Source organism: Psammomys obesus, unplaced genomic scaffold, assembly GCF_907164565.1.
Source record: "Psammomys obesus unplaced genomic scaffold, mPsaObe1.curated_primary_1811, whole genome shotgun sequence".
Taxonomy (NCBI): domain Eukaryota; kingdom Metazoa; phylum Chordata; class Mammalia; order Rodentia; family Muridae; genus Psammomys; species Psammomys obesus.
In genome coordinates, this window is record NW_026592890.1 from 15,489,939 (window position 1) to 15,508,845 (window position 18,907).

At 36.8% G+C, this 18,907-nt stretch overlaps 1 protein-coding gene across 1 annotated transcript in view; it reads right to left on the minus strand.

Annotated features, from left to right (window-relative positions):
- The window catches only part of Lnpep (leucyl and cystinyl aminopeptidase), an 87,019-nt gene that overhangs the window by 53,474 nt on the left and 14,638 nt on the right, over positions 1-18,907 (minus strand). The window lies entirely within an intron of this gene.

Sequence of the window (18,907 nt, forward strand, 5' to 3'; positions counted from 1 at the left end):
TGTTTCCACCCCATAGTAAGCTGAAAGTAGAAAAGTACTTATGAAATTTTGGTAAGCAAGAAATAGTAACATGGACAAAACAACTTAAAAAACAGGTCAAACTACAGTTTACCCTTCTGTAGCATTCACAAGTACAACAGTTCCCACCTTTAAAAACAGAACAAACACCATGAGTGCCAGCATATCCTGAGACAGGAAAGTGGTAGGACCTTTTCTAAGCTACAACCACACACCCTGCCAACAATCACTGAAGAGAAAGGTCTCAAGAGACAAAGGGATAAATAATACTATATATCTATCAATAACTCAGTATTAGCATATTCAATATTTTGCATTCAAAATCACACCTTTTAAGAGATTTCAAGAGTTTAACAAATTGAAATCACGTTTAAGTTGTTTTCACAAGGCACTTTACAGTTATCATTTCCAATCTTTACAACAGTCCTATAAAGTGGCATAAATTAAAATTAAGGCATGAAAAAACAAACAGAAATGGATTAATTTGATTTCAAAGCTATACAGATATTTAATTATATATTTGAGCCCAGGTCTAAAAAATTTATTTTAAAATTTCATATTCTCATTAATGTACTGCATCATCTGACTCATGTTCATTTAACAAAAGGGAATGGCTCTTAACAATTTGGTATCCGGAAATGAAATTTTTAAAAATATTATTTCATCATCAGTAGGATAAAACTGATATTAACTACTTAATATCCAGAAAAATATATTTCTCAATAAAGAGTAAACAATGATAACTCATAACTCACAAAATAAAAGCACTGCTAATATTAGGATAAAGTTTAAAGAAGACCACAGTACCCAAATTATATTGCAGCTTTTTTTTTTTTTTTTTTCCTGTCTTTTTGAGGCATGGCTTTTCTGTGTAGCCTTGGCTGTCCTGGATTTGTAGAGCAGGCTGGCTTTGAACTGATAAAGCTCTGCCTGCCTCTGTCTCCCGAGTCTAGGGATTACAGGTGTGTGCCACAACACCCAGCAACACTACAGCTTCTTAAAAGCAGACTCCTTCCCTTCTAGGCATGAATTTCAGGAAATTAGTTAGTGACTTGTGTGCATTGATCAGATCCTACAAGCACCAATCACACTAGTTTGGGGAGTGCTCAGGCCATAGCACACTGTTCTACATCTGTGAGAAAGTCAGATTAATTCTCTTTCCCACAGGCCCTTTTTCCTTAGTTCCTTCTGTCTGGATGCCACGATTTCCTCTTTTTACCTTCATTTCAGTTTGATACACAGCTGTTATTGGATAACTAAACTCACTAGAACATGAATCAAGAAAACTCATTTCCTTTTACCAGTAAGCCGTCATTCCCACTTTTGTGTACTTCTGATATAGGAACTCGAGTAAGATGGCCAACCAATTTCTACTTCTCTACTCTGAAATTGGTAAAAATTATGTGCATGCCTGTAATCCTAGCACTCTGGGAAGCAGAGGCAGGTAGATCCCTGTGAGCTCTAGGCCAGCATGCTCTACAAAGCGAGTACAGTACAGCCAAGGCTGCACAGAGAAACCCAGTCACAACAACGACAATAAAATTATGCTACCTTAAAAAGATTCCTCTGAATAAAACTTCTACTCATTTATAGGTATAGATTTAGCAAGTGCTCACCTGCCCATCCCCTGTTAATGGTGTTTATAGAGAACAGTGGGTACAATATCCTGTTTTTTATTATTTAATTTTCTAAGCTTCCAATATTGTTTCCATTGCCTGTGATGGTTGGTTTTAATGGCTATTTGTTTGGGGTTGTATTAAAAGTTACTTTCTGTTATTGTGATAAACACCAAGAACAAAATCAACTTGAAGAAAAGTTTTTGGGGGTCTCTTTGTTGGCTTTGGATCCACAGGCTTAAGCCACTTTAGCAGGTAACATATGACGACATACCTACATGAACAAGAAGCTGGCTGATCACATTTCCATCCAAACACAGGAAGCAGAGAGAGAAAGCAGGAAGTGGGGTTAGGCTATAAACTCAAAGCATGTTATGATGACAGACTTCTCCCAGCAAGGTTCAACCTCCTAAGGTTTCCATAATCACCCAAAGCACCACCAAGTGGGGACCGAATGTTCAAATACATAAGCCCATGTGGGTCATTTCTCACTCATACCACCAAAGGGGTTATTTCATTCATGCAATCTCACATTGAAATATTAAAAATTGTTTGTAAGCCTTTAGTAAATTCTTAACCTTTCTGATGTATTTCAGCTCCTGTGAGATGAGATGTTCCTTAAGTGCCTCACTCACCTCATGTAGACAAATATGAGCTCTAGTCAGCATGGTTAATTCAGTAAATGTCTATCACTGGGTAACGCCAGAGCTTAATATTAGAGCATTCCCATTAACCACCTAGGATCCATTTTGAGCCTGGCTTTTGTCTTAGGGATCTACTGTTGTGATAAACGCCATGACCAACTTGGGATGGAAGGCATTTACCTTACAACTCTGAGGTCACACTCATCACTACGAGAAGCTGGGCAGAACCTGGAGGCAGGAACTGACAGAGAGGTGAGATGCAGTGTGCTGCTTCCTGGCTTGACCCTCCTAACTTGTTCAGCTTGTTTTCTTACACATCCCAGGACCACCTGCCCAGGGATGGCACTAACCACAATGGCATTCCCTCTCACATCAATGACCAACCAAGAATGTACCCTCCTGACTTGCCTGCAGGCCAGTCCTGTGGAGGTGTTCTCTTGATTAAGATTCCTTCTTCCCAGAGGTCTGTACCTTGTGTCAAGCTGACATAAAAATTAGCCAGCACAACTGCTTAGACACGATTTGTTTAAAGCCAAGGAATATGTAACAGCTGATCATTTACCCTGTCCTTTCTGCATCAAATCTGAGAATTGGCCAGTCAGCGCTCTGCCAAAAATGCAGATAACATTTTTATTATTAAGCACCTCACCAGATTAATATCTACATAGAACTTTACTCTTCCAGTAATAAAGCAAACCAAATTATCTGCTGCTATATTATACTGAATATTAGAAGCACACAATTTTGATGTATATAATCATCTCCATTTAAATACCAACCTGGGAAAACCTTTTATTACAGGCCAATCAAAAGACAGCATTTTAAACCTGTTTTTTTTAATGTCTTAATTCTTATGTAAATACACTTTAATTTTAGCATAATTACAAGGTTACTCTATACTGTAAATGGACTTATTCCTTCTTAAAAAAAAAGCAGAATCCTTTTTAATATATCATTTTCCTCTTTTCCCTTTTCAAAAATAAAAGAAACAAAAAGGAAAGTTGCATATGTATATATATAAATGGTAAAGGTATAATTTAATTTAACTGGAGTACAAATGTGTTTTCTTAGTAAGTATAAGTAGCTTGATATATAACAATTCATATTATAAAGCTTTCACATTTGAAAAATAAAAACAAACAAACAAACAAACAGTATCCTAAAGAAACAGTGTATTTTCTTGCTGTTTTGTCTGTGAGCCTGTCCTTACTGGCTGAACCATCACTATAGCCAAGAAGCAGAGTTTTCTCAAGCCTTCCAAAGTTACACACAGATGCTGTCTGTAACCCAAAAACTCCTAGTTATACTTTCACTACTAAATAACATATATCCATGTGGCTATAATCTAAGAAAACTGAAAACATTTCTATCCCTTAGACGCTGTGCCTAGACTCAATGCTTTTGGACCAGAGCCAATCTGCAAAATGTTTATTACCTTTCTATGACAGGACAGTCATATAAAATTAGCTTCTAAAACCTTTTATTACAATTGGAAAGAGTAATTTTATGTCTGTTGGATTCAATGTTAATTAAAATGATTATTTTTACATATCTTTTTAAACTTTTCTAATAATTCTTTTTATATAATCATAATTTTAGCAATGGATTAAAGGTTTCAATAAACATCTAAATAAAAAAATCTGAATAAAAACAAAAACAAGACACTCTAGTTGTTCAGGTCTGATAATCTGGAAGCAATGGGTCTGGATCACGGCAGTCCAAGTAAAGAAGTCCTAGGAGGTGGGGTAGGGTTAGATGCTACTAGTCATATGACAGATGTAAAATGTACAGTGATACTCCTTTGGCTTGGATGGGCCAGTCACGTGGAGACAAAGAGGGAAATTCACATCTATCAAGTCCTACAAATACACTCTGGCCAGGAAAACTGAAAGAAGGAAAATCAGATCCTGAGATTCAGAACACAGATTTTCATTTATCTCTCTGTAGTTTTCTTCATCTTTCTCCCTGACTCTCTGTGTCACTCCTGCAGCCCCTCCCTCCACCCCCACTCATGAATGAAAGCAGTAAGTATAGCATATGGACCATGATATATTTAATATGCTTAGAAATATTTAAGTAGCAGCATAATATAGAAATTACACTTTCATTTTCAGATGAATGTTTGAATCTTAGCTCTTTTCTTAACTTATTCTTTTAGTTTCAGTCTCCTTACCTTATAATGCAGACATCATGATTTTATAAGACTGTCAAAAGGAATCTTGGGCTCAAAAGAAGGATACAGATGGATGAGTAAGATTACTAAATCATAATTTAAATCACACAGGTGGCTGAAACCACTGAAAGGGAGACAAGAGTCAGAGAGTATCAGTTTCTAAGAAGGGACAGAGGAAGTAGGGCAACATAGGAAAGTAAGAAAGAACAGAATGAGCAAATCAGGAGAAGAGCATGCCCAGAACCAACACTAAGGTTTCATAAAGAAAGGGACTGATAGTAAATGTATTAAAAAGGTCAAGTAAACCAGGGCCTAGAAATCCCCTTTCAGTCCCTGTATTTGGCAACTAAAAAAAAAAAAAAAAAAAAAAAAAGCAAAACAGGAACTTCTAAGATAATGCTTTCAGTAGAAAGATGAGAATGCAGGCCCCAGGCAAGTTTCCCAAGGAAATAATATGCAAGGGAAGGACTGTGCACTGTTCTTTCAAAGTACATGGCTATTTGTTAAGGAAAAACAGGATTAATGTTTTTAAAAATTTGGAGTAGGTAGAAAAGTTAAATCCTCTTGTTTTTGTTAGTCTATGTTTAAGGTGGAAGCAAGTTAAGCATGCATTGCATGTAAAAGAAAAAGAAAGATAAAATGTTGAAGTGGAGGAAGAGCTGAGGGAAAGCCCAAGGACCGTATTGAAGATGGATTGCGAGAGGTCACAAGAGCTCCAAGGAGGACGACCCTAACTAAGCCAGACACTTTTCCTCTGAGCCTAAGAACTGGAGGAAAAGACTGAGAAGAGTGGCATCCCAGAGGAGATGCAGACAGCCTGTGTCCTCAGTGACAGGAGGTACAACTCCAAATTCCCAGCACAACAGGCAAGAGTGGAGAAGGTAACGCTATCTGAGAAGAATAATAAAAGATAAGTCCCATAGAAGAGGATCAGGGAGTGCTGACCCAAGAACAGGTACAGCTGAGACATTTACACAGTCCGGCGCTTAACAGGCCTAAAGAAAATGTGTATTCTACCACTATTAAAGTAGAAAAATAGATAATAATCAAAACATAGAAGAAGCAAGTCCTGACTCTAGAGCTTCACATGCAGGGAGGATGTGTTAAGAGGCTAAGGGAAGTAGGTGCTGGCAAGAGAATGCTCAATTGAGGTACAGTTTGGAGGTCAGGACAAAATGCAAACCAAGACAAATGACATAGCACGAGACATGGATTAAAAGAAGCAAACTTTCTACAGATACAACCCCTTTTAAATGGCCATCTCATTTTCTAAGAAAATGAAATAGTACGTATTTTTAAATTAACATGCCAAATCCCCCCTCCCTTCTCAAAGCCTAAACAAAACTTGGGCAGATACAAGGCTTGCTCTATTCAAACAAGGCTGTAAGAGTTAATAAGCACTGCTCTGCTTCTGAGACACCCTTTCCCCTTGATCTACTGCTATAAAGCCAAATGCTGAAACATGGAAAATCATTTATTTACATAATATATTCTAGACTATTAACTCTAGTCAGAAGCTCCACTAATGTTCTTCTAACTCAATGTGTTTATTCTGTGAAAAAGCTGGACATGGGAAGCAAGATCATGGAGAAATGATTCAGCCATGGAAAAATCAAGATTATTCCGAGCTGAGTGCAGTGGCTGGCATACACCTCTTGGTCCTGCTACTTCTAAGGCTGAGGTAGGTAGATCACCCCAGGGGACAGAAAGTTAGCATAGAAAACACAGCAAGACCTCATAGAAGGAAGAAAAAAAGAAGGGAGGGAAAGAAGATTTGCTTTTGTTTTTTATATATAAGCTACCTACCAAACAGTAAAAGTTCATTTCAAAACATTAAAATTGCTGTTCCAATCAGACAAAACTGTTGCTGGTGCTAAACTGTTGAAGTTTAGTTAGTTCAGCACAAGATTATACTTTTTAATCTACTATTCATCTGCACAAATGAAGCAAGTATTTTCACATACTAGACAACAGACAAATAAAGAATGTGACCTCTAAGGGGAAAAAAAGAGGTGAGTATGAATGTAAATTAAGGATAAATAGTTATGCTGATCCATTTTTGACTTAGGGCAAGACCATCATTGCTTACAGGACAGATTGTTGATAAGCACAATAAGGCCCAACTACAAGTTTTCAGAGCACTGTGACACTGAAATACTGCTTGTCTGCCCACCAGAAACCCCACCTCCATAAAAACCGGCCCCTTAAGTGCTTCCAGACAGTTTCTCTTTGCTCTCTTGTCCACTGCAAGTTTTACCACAGAACATCTAATAAACCCACTTCTGCATTTTCCTTTCTTGGTGAATTCTTTCCTCTATCTAAGTCACAAGGTTGTGACCTTTATTTTACATAAATGAGCCCCAAATAACACTGGTTCTCTGCCTTGGGACAATTTTCCAATAGTAGAATGACAAGCTAGAGTCCAACTAGAACAGGGCCGGTAGACAGAGATTGGGTCAGTAGAGAAAAAGAACTAAGTACAAGGGACCACACAGGCTTGCACAGGATTCCCTGGGAGCCCTTTGCCAAACTCAGCACATATCAGCACAGGCTCATAAAAGAGAGGAACAATATCCCTGAAAGGAAACTTAAGTACCAGAGGTCAAGCAACACAGGGAAGTACACCCCAGCCACAATAAAGAGAACTCATTGTACCTCTGGCGTCAACTTGAAACACCAGGGAGCAGAAGTCACACCCTCAAGGAAGGCCCACTGTACACCCAAGCCCTAAGGAAACCCACAGGAGAAAACAAATTTGAGAACGAGTCTTGCCAAGTTCGAAAGACCTAAGAATCCACCCTGAGATAAAACTAAGCCGCCTTGAAAATACCAACACTCCATGGAAAAATTAAAAAAAAAAAAAAAACAAACTGTACAATATTTCTTCAATATTGTCCAAAGTGTAATTAGAAAATCACTAGTCATTCAATGAGACAAGAAAATATAACCCATTAGAAAACAAGTCAGTTGCTGCACTACTTAACTTTAGAGCAGTTGCTGCAAATACGTTCCAAAGAATAAAGGAAAGGGGCTTTAAAAAGTAAAACAGAGGACTGTGTGAACAGATAGGAATTTCACCAGAAAAACTGAAACTATTTAAAGGGACCAGAGGTTGGAGAGATGGCTCAATGGGTAAGTTACAAAAACATGAAGACCTGGGTTTAAATTTCCAGCACCCAAGTAAAATAGGTGGTGTGATCCTGTATTCCTGGAACCCCAGCATTGGGCAGAGAAGACAGGTGAACCCTGCCAGCACAGCAAAAAGGGCACACAGCATCTTCCTTTGGCCTCTTACAGTCCCTTTCCTACACACACACACACACACACACACACACACACACACACACACACACACACTCTCTGTCACACAGACAGAAAGAGAGTTTGGAGAAGGTCAAAATAGACAATTGGACAATACCACAGTACTAAAATGTCCAATAATTAAAAATGAAAAAAAAAATCAATGAATGGACTTAACAGCAACTGGAAAGTGGGGAAAGCCACATGAATTTGACAGGCCATTAAAAATTACCAATTTAAGAAACAAAGGGATAAAATGTTGAGGAAAAATGAATACTCCTTTGGGTACTTGTAGGTTAATATCAAATACTGTAATGTAAGTTAACAAAAGCCCCAGAAAATACATGTGAAAATGAGACACAAATGACTAGTTAAAATTTTCCTGTTTAGTTTTTTAAAAATCCAAAATGTTGAGTGTATCCATAAGAAAATAAATTAAAAAAAAATCATACTAGACACATCATGGCCAAACTGCCTAAAACAAAGAGAAGCATAAACTCTTTAAGGAAGCCTCAAAATGGCACATTATCTTTAAGAGAAAACAACACTAGTTTTAATAGGTGGGCCATAAAACAGTGTAGTCTAAGAGTAAAACTATGACATCAACTATGCATCCCATCCTCAGTAACAACAGCCTTCAGAAAGAACGATAGTATGTAGGCACTTTCTCCATAGATGAAATCTGACGAAATTCATCTCAAGCAATTCTACACTATAAAAAATTTCAGAGCAGACAACTTAGAATAAATAAAAGTTTTATCAGACATGTTACATAGATAGGAAGGGGGAAACATATATTATAGAAAAAATATGATAATATATCAAAATAAAATGTGATAACACATATAGCAAAAATGATTATATGTAAAAAATTAAAATTTAATCTATCATTTCCTTAAAATATGTTCAAAGTAAGAAATAACATTGTAGATATCTGTAAAACGTAAATAAAAGCTGCAGAGGAACTTTGGGAAAGTAAGTGGCGTGATGGCACAAATAAAGAAGAGGTTGAATAAAAAGAATGAGAATATATTGTATACATAGACTTGAATGAGTTAAAAATGAATCCTATTAGCCACACAAGACTGAAAAAATTATTAGAAATATATAGTTAATAGAAGATAACTAAAATTAAATTATATAAAATTAAAATAATATAAGAGTAATGCTAAAATTAAATAATATAAAATAAAAACTAAAAAATACTAAAGAAAATAAAATAGATACAAAAAAATAATCATTGACCCAGAAGATATGATATAGAAGAAATAGAGAATACATTATCAGAAACAAAAGCAAAAGAGTAGACGAAAATATGATAAAATGGTAAGCTTAACCTCATACACAATTATGTTAATTTTAAACAGATTAAATGGTGAACTGAATTCAATTAAATGCTGTATATAAGGCACATTTTAAATTTAAAGACACGGACAGGTTAACAAACTTCATGGAAATTTAATAAAAATCCAGTATAGTAACATACCCCTCTTAGTTATACATATACCTAATTACAGAGTTTCCAAATCCATCAGGAAAAATGAAATTCAAAAAGCAAAAGAACTACCAATCATCATGGCTGAAGAATCTATCACCTTTCTCTTCATAATTCATAGGACAAGAAGGCAACAGGTCAAGGAGGGTACTGAAAGGACCATCAGCTAATTTTGCCTAACTCACATCTATACAACTTTGAGGCAAACAACTGCAGAATATACATGGAGCACTTGGCAAAATGGAATTTAAAAAAATCAGTAAACTTCAGAAAACTATATACTGCTATTATTATTATTATTATTATTGATAATAGCATTAGTAGTGTAGGGATTAAGCACAGGGCCTCACCCATGCTAAACACAGGCTCTACCAATAAGCTACATCACTGGCCCCAGCCCAGGAAATGGTCTTTTGTCTTTGTTCTATAATCACAATGAAAACAATTAAAAATTCAAGCAGCAAATTATTAGATAATTTCTAGATATTTGGGGAAATAAAACTTCCAAACAATCATTGGTCAAAAAAATTAAAAGGAATTTAGAAAACAATTTAAGCAAATAGTAAAAAGACAAAAATTCTAGGGTTTTTTAATGCCTATGTATTAGAAAAAAAATGTTCAAAACTAGTAACAGAACTTTTCACCGTAAGGAGCTAAAAAGACTAGTAAATCAAATATCAGTAAAGTAGAAGAGGAAATAAAAGACCAGAAACCAGTGAAATAAAAAACAGATACAGAAAGTCAAAGCAAAACTTGCTGTTGGGGGGAAGGCAAGAAACACTTTGCTTCTAACCCTCACCTGCTCGGAACTAGCCTTAAAGACCACACGTCCCAAGCACTGGTGCGGCTCCAAGACAAACTGAAGTCCGAGGCTACAGACAGCACTTGCCCTTCTCTAAAAGCATCTGGTAAACAGAAACCATTAGTGACACTTCTACTATGCCCAAGTTAAGAAAATATACCTCCCATCCTCCTATCCCCTACTGCCCAGGTAAAAGCTCCCACACATCTCTATATTTTTATTTGTACCTTTTTAGTCCTTAAAATTTAAAATTTTAACTGTGTAGTTCTGAATGTAAGAAGGGAGGAGGGGCTCATCTGTATGGGTCTCTGTTTTAAAATTTTCACTTCATTTCAGGTAACCACAACTCTGAGGCTCAAAATATGACCATCCTACACAGAAGTTTAGGTTACAGCTCTGCACGACAATCTACACAGCCAGCACCTTTGCTGACTCTCAGAGACCACTGACCAAGCTTACATACTGGCTAACTAAATCAGCCCCTGTCTCAGCTGAGCTTTTACAATTTCAGAAAGCACACACCATGCAAGTGCTGATCTACCTGACAGAAAATGAGACCATACGTGTCACAAACACTGCGACTTCTCCGATGGGGACATGGCTGCACAGCATTCTTTTCTTCCTATTCCTCCTAGTTCTCCTCCTTCCAATGTAATTTTTTCCATATCTCTAGTTTCTTTTAAAAAGCAATCTAACTAATTTTAAAATGCCTGCCTGTAACCAAATCTCCTCTACTCCCTAATAAGCATACCATAAAATACAAGACACATAATTCTTGAGGAGAAAAGGGTAGAAATAGTATGGCAAAAAAAAAAAAAAAAAAAACTGTTAAAGGCCCTAAAAATTAATAACCATGATTTCCACAGATATTACTGTTACATAACCCACTTTCCTTCTAAATTAAACCTTCTGGTCATTCAAGGAAAAGCAACCTAACTTTTAGTAAATTTTACACTATTATTATAAATTAGTCCTGCCAACTTGAAAGTAAGCACAGCTTACTTCCTGGTAACCACTGTACATGGAGTTTTGTTTATAATTAGATGTGTGGTCCTAATTATAGCAGTAGCCCTGCCAATGCTCTATAGAGACAAGGAGAGTCAAAAGATTCATTCCAGAATCATGAGTCATCTCCCTCTCCACAATGCACACCACTAATTACCTGTCAAACTCTACAGGGAACTCATCCACATGGCTTTTAGAGTTTAGGATGGAATATGTCCAAAATCTATACTCTATTTATTCCAGAATAATAAATACATTTTAATACTTATGATTTCTTTCTTATTGTTAAAAAAGGAAGCAAGATTAATAAAATTCCAAGAGCTAGTTTACTTTGTAGAACAGGAAATTTTTCCATTAAGAAAACCATACTTAAGACATCTGCTTCACTCACAGATAATTCTTTGAGAGGGAGATCCATTGTGTTAAATATTGTGCCTAAAAGGGGAGAAGCCTGCGATAAACATCTGAAATAAAAGTAGCAGCCAATACATTAAAATTAAGTCATAATTAATGAAGATTACCCATGTTTATACATTAACTTTTCAAAGACTGAACCTAGATTTACTAATACTTGGGGCATGACAGAGTTCACACGCTTCTTCTAGCAGCATATCTTTTTTAAAATATTTTTTATTTAACTTTTATTAATTACACTTAATTCACTTTGTATCCCCCCCATAAGCCTCTCCCTCCTCCCCTCCTGATCCCACCTTCTTTCCCCCTTCATGCATGCCCCTCCCCAAGTCCACTGATAGGGGAGGTCCGCCTCTCCTTCTTTCTGATCTTAGTCTATCAGTTCTCATCAAAAGTGGCTGCATTGTCCTCTAACATGGCCTGGTAAGGCTGCTCCCCCCTCAGGGGGAGGTGATCAAAGAGCAGGCCAATCAGATTATGTCAGAGGCAGTCCCTCTTCCCATTACTATGTAACCCACTTGGACACTGAACTGCCATGGGCTACATCTGTGCAGGGGTTCTAAGTTATCTCCATGAATAGTCCTTGTTTGGAGTATGAGTCTCTGGGAAGTTCCCTGTGTTCAAATTTTCTTGTTCTGTTGCTCTTCCTGTGGAGTTCCTGTCCTCTCCAGCTCTTACTATTTCCCACTTCTTACATAAGACTCCATTCACTCTGCCCAACAGTTGGCCATCAGGCTTAGTATCTGCTTTGATAGTCTAGCAGCATATCTTAAAGAAGACCTCACAATACTTCAGAGATTATGAGCAGTAGCCACATTTCATTTCTACTGGATACCAGCTTTTGAGAATCACCAGCTGCATCTCTTCTCCTAGAAGCTTGTTATAATTTAAATTGGTTATAGTTCATAGGGCCTTAAGTAATACTAAAAAAGAGACCAAGGGGACTAGTTCTGGCTCCATCATGGTAGTTACTATTGGAACCCCAGTTAAAAGTTGGGTAGAGTACGGCGGGGTAACTGGCTTTTCTGTGATTATCCAGGGGTCAAATAAAGGAGTACTTTGAATACTATGAAACCTCATATTAACAATGACTTTGTTGCTATTTACATAGTTAGAATAGAAACTTCAAACTTTATCGCAATAAATCATAAATAAATATACCGTTTTACTTTTTGGCCAAGTATACTGGTATTTCTTATCCATAAGAATAAGTAATTACCTTGCCAATGTCTTTACTTTGAAAGATAACTGCTAAAATGTCATTTGTATCACATTAGTAGACAAATTCAAAAATAGATTCCAGAAATCTCACTTTTTCCTTGAGACCCACAAATACCAACAAATTACTTTTTTTTTTAAGATTTACAACAGTGTTACAGTGGGCCTCAGGGACAACAGATCTATATGCTTGTTTCTGGGGGATTTCGATGTCCACATTGCACACTTTAGGTCATCTGTCCTCCTAGGCACTTGCCAAGTGTCTGTGCTGACAGGAAAGATGCTACAATTGTCTCTACTACCCTCAGGGATTGGGAATACCCAAAGCTATGCTCATTTGCTTTTACAGAACAAACAGGTAACTCGCAACTACAGTCCTACAACTATAATGTATAGGAAGGAAGTTTAACTTTAATTTTCAGACTTTTCTGAGTAAAATAACCTAAAGGGCAACATTACACAGACACCAAGTATAATTTACCAAGCTGATAAATAGAGTCAATGAATTTCCTACCACTTGCAAATTATCTACCGTATTATATAAAGAGCCTATTCATAACTTCTATTTTCTGTAGTTTTGTATATGATGAGCAAAAGTTAATACTTCTTTATTAAAGAGAAGCACAAGGATGAATTTCTAACTGGTTTAATTTTGCAGCTATAAAACATGTTTTAAGCATCCTTACCACCCAACAACAATAATGATGAGCAGCAATACTTACCAAGGGCTCTCTCACATAACACACTGGAATGAACCACAGAAATAATAGAGAAGGAGAGCTAAGGACTTCTCTGGAACCAGACATTCTGCCACCTCCTATGTAATCATGGCTGACCCCTCCAAGCTCAATTTGCTCATCTGTAAGCAGTACCAATAATAATACCTATGTTGGAGAGGAGATGATAATAGCATACATGATATATATGCATATATATCACTGATATATATTTTGTAAAATATATAATATATAAAATCACTGGGAAGAACTGTCCACCTCACTAAGTTATATAAGACAAAAAAAAAAAAAATCCAGTACATAAACAAGTACTTAATTAGCCTCATGTATTACCAGTATTTTATATGACATCTCATTTCTCATCCACAGATATCCAAAAATGTTTATGTTGTCCACTAAGTTCACTCTCTTACCAAGCAGAGGCAATAAGATGGACTTTTGTCCTCGCTCATAAAATTAAGAAATTTGATTTGGCCATGGTGGCACACATTCTAACCCCAGCACTTGGGAGACAAAGGCAGGATGATCTCTGAGTTTGAAACTAGCCTGGCCTACATAGTGAATTACAGGACAGCCGGGGTTATGTAGAAAGACACAGTATTTAAAAAAAACTAAGTGCTATTATAAGAAATAAAACATTGGGATATTAAATAAGCCTTTAAAGAGAACCCTAAGAAATTTCATGTATTTTAATAATTACATTTGTTGAAGGATATTTACTAAAAATTATAGAAAAAACATTTTAAAATAATTATTTTTATTTTTGAGATTATAATTACATTATTCTCGCCTTTGCATTCCTCCCTACAAACTTTCAAGTTCACAGTCTCCTTTTTAAATTGTTTAGGTAGATAGATGATAGAGCCATAGATGATAGAAAAACATGGATAGAAAAAAAGATGGATGGATAAATGATGGTGTATGTGTATGTGTCCACACGCAGGCACACACATACACACACATCCGTAAATACATAAATACAACCTGCTCAGTCTGTAAATTTACAGGAAGATGGAAGTGAAACTGTTCAGTCCCCCCACTCTGAGCATAGTGATTCTGAAAGCAACCAGTTTCTCAGAGTAAAAGGATATGGTTAAGCAACCTCAGAGCAGTCATTTGTTTTTTTACCACAAATATTTTTTTTTTCAAAATAATTATTTTCAAAGAATAGAGTATCAAGTTGGGTGTGGTGATGCATGCCTGTAATCCTATCACTCTAGCAGGCAGACAGATCTCTGTGAGTTTGAAGACAGCTTCGTCTACAACAAAGTGAGTCCCTGACAGCCAAGGCTACACAGAGAAACCCTGTCTCAAAAAACCAAACCAAACCAAAAACAAAACAAAACAAAACCAAAAAAAATAATAAGATATCTTAAAAATTGCCCAAGTATTCATCAAGATAAGCAAGTCTACTGTTATTACAAGTTACTATCCTGTTTGAAACCTTTTTGAAAAAAGCAACGGGAACTCATATTTTAATGAATTTTTATACTTTCATACTAACATAAATAAATTCTTAAAATCTAATCAGAAAGATAAAAATCACAGTAAGATAAAACAAAGCAACAAAGTTCAATTCCAATCTCAGACAAAACAGACTAAACACGATGGGAGGTCATATCTTTAGAGAACTCTGATTCTATCATAGTTGATGGCTTTTGAGAAAACTCCTTTCTTTTTCTCCTGTACTACTCACTGACTCCTGATACAGTAAATTAAATATCTGAGTGAGATTCTGTAATCTAAATTTTTCTAAGTGATGAAATTATGCAAAATTCTTAAATGGCTTTATAAAGTCTTTTAAATACATTTTACTATTTTCTATTTCCTAAAGGAAACCATTCTGATCATGGTTATCACTGGCGGAGGGACAGGGGGATTAATGATTTCACTGTTACTTTTAAAAATATAGAACTCAGTGTTCTGTCTGAAAAGGAAACTCAAATAGGCACTAGTCCTTCTCAGGCAAACCCCAGAATTTAGCCAAGTTGTCTCATACCCCTAATTTATAACAAATCATACTGCACTGAGTTTTGCTGTTTAGTTTTCTTTAGACAGGATTTCACTCTTGGCTCAGGCTGACCTTGAACTCACTACCCATGTAACCTTGACAGGCCTCAATTTAGTGGTGGTGCCCTTGGCTTGGCCTTGGCAAAAATTGCTAGTGCTAAGAATACTGGAATGACTCACTATGCCCAGCATAGATTTTTTGTTTTGTTTTAAGTTTTAGTTTAGACTTTTTTCATAGCACTACATTTTATTGTAGTTGTATTTTTCAGGGGATTTATAATCGTTATGATTTAGAATATCAGGTAACAATCATTTCATTTACTTAATATTTAATTGAAAAATTCTATGCAATCTCTGAGTTACAAAAATATTTAAAAGAAACTGGTTGGATTAAAACATATTGAAATATACATTTATTACTACTTATGAGCATTATAGTCATTTATAAGGCTTGTGATTTTAAATACAGAGGAAATTCCGGTCCCTAGAAATTTTCTATCTTCCCAGGCTCAGGCACAATTCCTGGGTTTGATTCCTAGAACCATACCCAAAACAAAACAATCCAACAACAAAAACAAACAGAAAAACCAAACTCTACAAATTATTAAAAGTTAAAATGATGATTTCAGCAAATTATTAAGTTAGGTGAGAATCATTGCTGCTTGGCTTCTGGGGTGATGCAACCAAGGATCAAATATTAGTGTCAGTTAACCAAGTTACAACAATCCCATTCACATCTCTTCCTAGATCCTGAACATGGAACACCTCAACAAAACACAGAGACACATCAATTAATTGCATAATAATCATGAAGAAAGATGAACTCAATCCTGCAGAAACAATTCTGGGCTTAACGTAATCAAACAAGTCCTAAAAGTGGAGGTAAAGGCAGCAAAGATTAGAGTGAAGTAGTATAAAAACAGTATGGCTTGCCGTTTGCAGCTTTGAAGATGAAAGAGGGAGCAGGAAGAAATGTGTGACCTTTAGAAGCTGGGAGACTGAAGGCCATGGCTCCCACCCAGAGCCTACAGAGAACTTTTACTGGCAACACCTGGGGGTCGGGGTAATCTTTTTGTACTCTGTGAAGGATCTATCTGTATATTCAATTGCTGATTGCTAAGCTGGCAGAGAGCTTAGTATTGTCTGACTTTGGTATTGTTATTCTTATGGTTCATCACCTGCCTCTTATTTTGTCCACTCTTCCTCTCTCACCTTTTGGTTGGCTTAATAAAAACCTGACAGCCAATAGCTAGGCAGGAGAGGAAAGGCAGGACTTCTGGGCTGAGAGAGGGTCTCTGAAGAAGACACAACAAGGGGCATTTGCCAGCGAGACACAGGAAGGAGTCGGTTGCCAGGACTGAGTGGGAGAGAGGTAGAATTTGTTGGGTTAGAGTAGCTGAGACTCTGCACATGTATATTGGCTAGGCCTCTATAAAGAATAAGTCTGTGTCTTTATTCTCCTGCTGGTGCTTCTTCTTATGGTGACAATGGAAGATCAGTAAACTTCTACGTACACCGTATCTACATCTGTAGCTGGTCAGCTTCCCTCTTAATAGTCCATGGATACCCAGAGCCAGAAGTGACATTTCTAGGCATGCATGCTTGGTATAGCTATTAGGTAACTAACTAGCTCATGAAACATGAAGAAATTCATTCTGACAAGTTGGCTGAAATCGCTGGAAAAGTTTACTAAACGGACAGTCCTAAAACTGTTCTTGAATTAGATGTGAGACAACTCTGCAAGAGCCTGGTAAATCTACTAACGTCTACACAAGCTTTGTTCTCAGATGACTTCACAGCTGTCCATGGTTCACTTGGCCTTACAGTGGCTAAAGAGAAAAAACTTGGCAAAGTAATCTACATGAGGATTAGCGTCTATTTCAATACTGTTCTCTTTTATCTGACCATTCTGCCCTTAGGACAGGCTTCAGTCATATAGTAGTATGCTGGTGCCAGTTAAGTAAAATTTAATCGAGCCTGATATTTTTGTATAGAGGAACCGGGCAAAGTCGTCCTGCAGGCTACAGTATTGACAGAAGGCTAAAGAGAAGAAAATCAGACAGATAATTTTCTATGCAGCTATAAAAACTACAGGATAACTATGGAATTATGTGTGTATGGAATAGGTCAAAACTGCAATGGAGCAATGCGCACTTGTGTCTATCCCTGCCTGCAGTATTACTATTCTCATCACTGTGACAAAATACCTGACATAAGTAAAGGAGTGTTCACTTCAGCACATTGTCCAGACGGACGGCTGTCAGGAGCAGAAAGGTGTTATGCCTCAAGGGCTCTCAGGTGCTAACAGTGGGAGTTGGGCCACAATGTTCACATCATGGCAGAAAGGATGCAGGGAGCAGAACTGGAAGCTAGGGCCAGGGTATAACATCCAAGTGTCACTCCTAGTCACCAACACCCGCTATCCACCATCACGTCCATAATGGTCAGTAACTTCTCAAAGTATCATCACCAACGCAAGATCAAGTCATACACTGCTACAACACTTGCCACAGTCTGAAAAGCTTATTATAACAACACAAATTAATTCTCACAAAGTTCTAGATGCAAAAAGTCCAAAATGGGACTCACTGAAGCAAAGATCATGTTAACAATGCTATGATGCCCCTGAAAGCTCCTGGGAAACACTCATTTCCTTATCTTTTCCATATTCTAAAACTGCATCCAGCAAAAGCCAGCTAAATCTTTCTCATATTTCATCACACTGATTTTAACACTTAACAAATCTTTATGACTTCAGTGGGCGTGGCTAGTCTTTAAGATTAGCTGACAAAAACTTTTATGTTTTGTGTGGGTTTTTTGGAAACAGTCTTTCACTACATAGTTTTAGCTTACCTCCTGAATGCTGGAGTTGTTGGTGTATACCACCATACCTGACACAATTTTAACTCCTATCTGAAACTTTAACTCCCTTTAATTAATGACACAATTTACCACCAGCTGCCAGGATCACAACATGGAAGTGTTTGGGAACCACTATTATGCCTACCATGCAAAGGCTAGAAGAACTGAACTGAAATTGGAGCTGCTATCCACACAAAGTAAAAGGTCTCAAGAGCTGAATCTGAGCTATTTGATTGAGTGCTAAAATAAAAAAATATTGAAGTTCTCCAGAGGACCAAAACAGATACTGAATCTATACTGCATAACATTAGCAACCAAAAGTCACAATGCAAGATTACATACAAAGCTCTGAGAAAATGTTAATTTTCCTTGTAAAAGGCAATCAAGACCTGATGAAAATCTCAGCTTTAAGCTGTTATAACTTTGATCTGAAACAAAGTAGACTTTGTTGTGATAAATGAGAATAAAAGTATTAGGAGAAATTTGTTTATGTTTTTGTTTTGTTTCTGTTTTGTTTTTCTAGACAGGGTTTCTCTATGCAGCCTAGGCTCTCTTGGACTCACTTTGTAGACCAGGATGGCCGTGAACTCACAGAGATCCGCCTTTGCCTCCC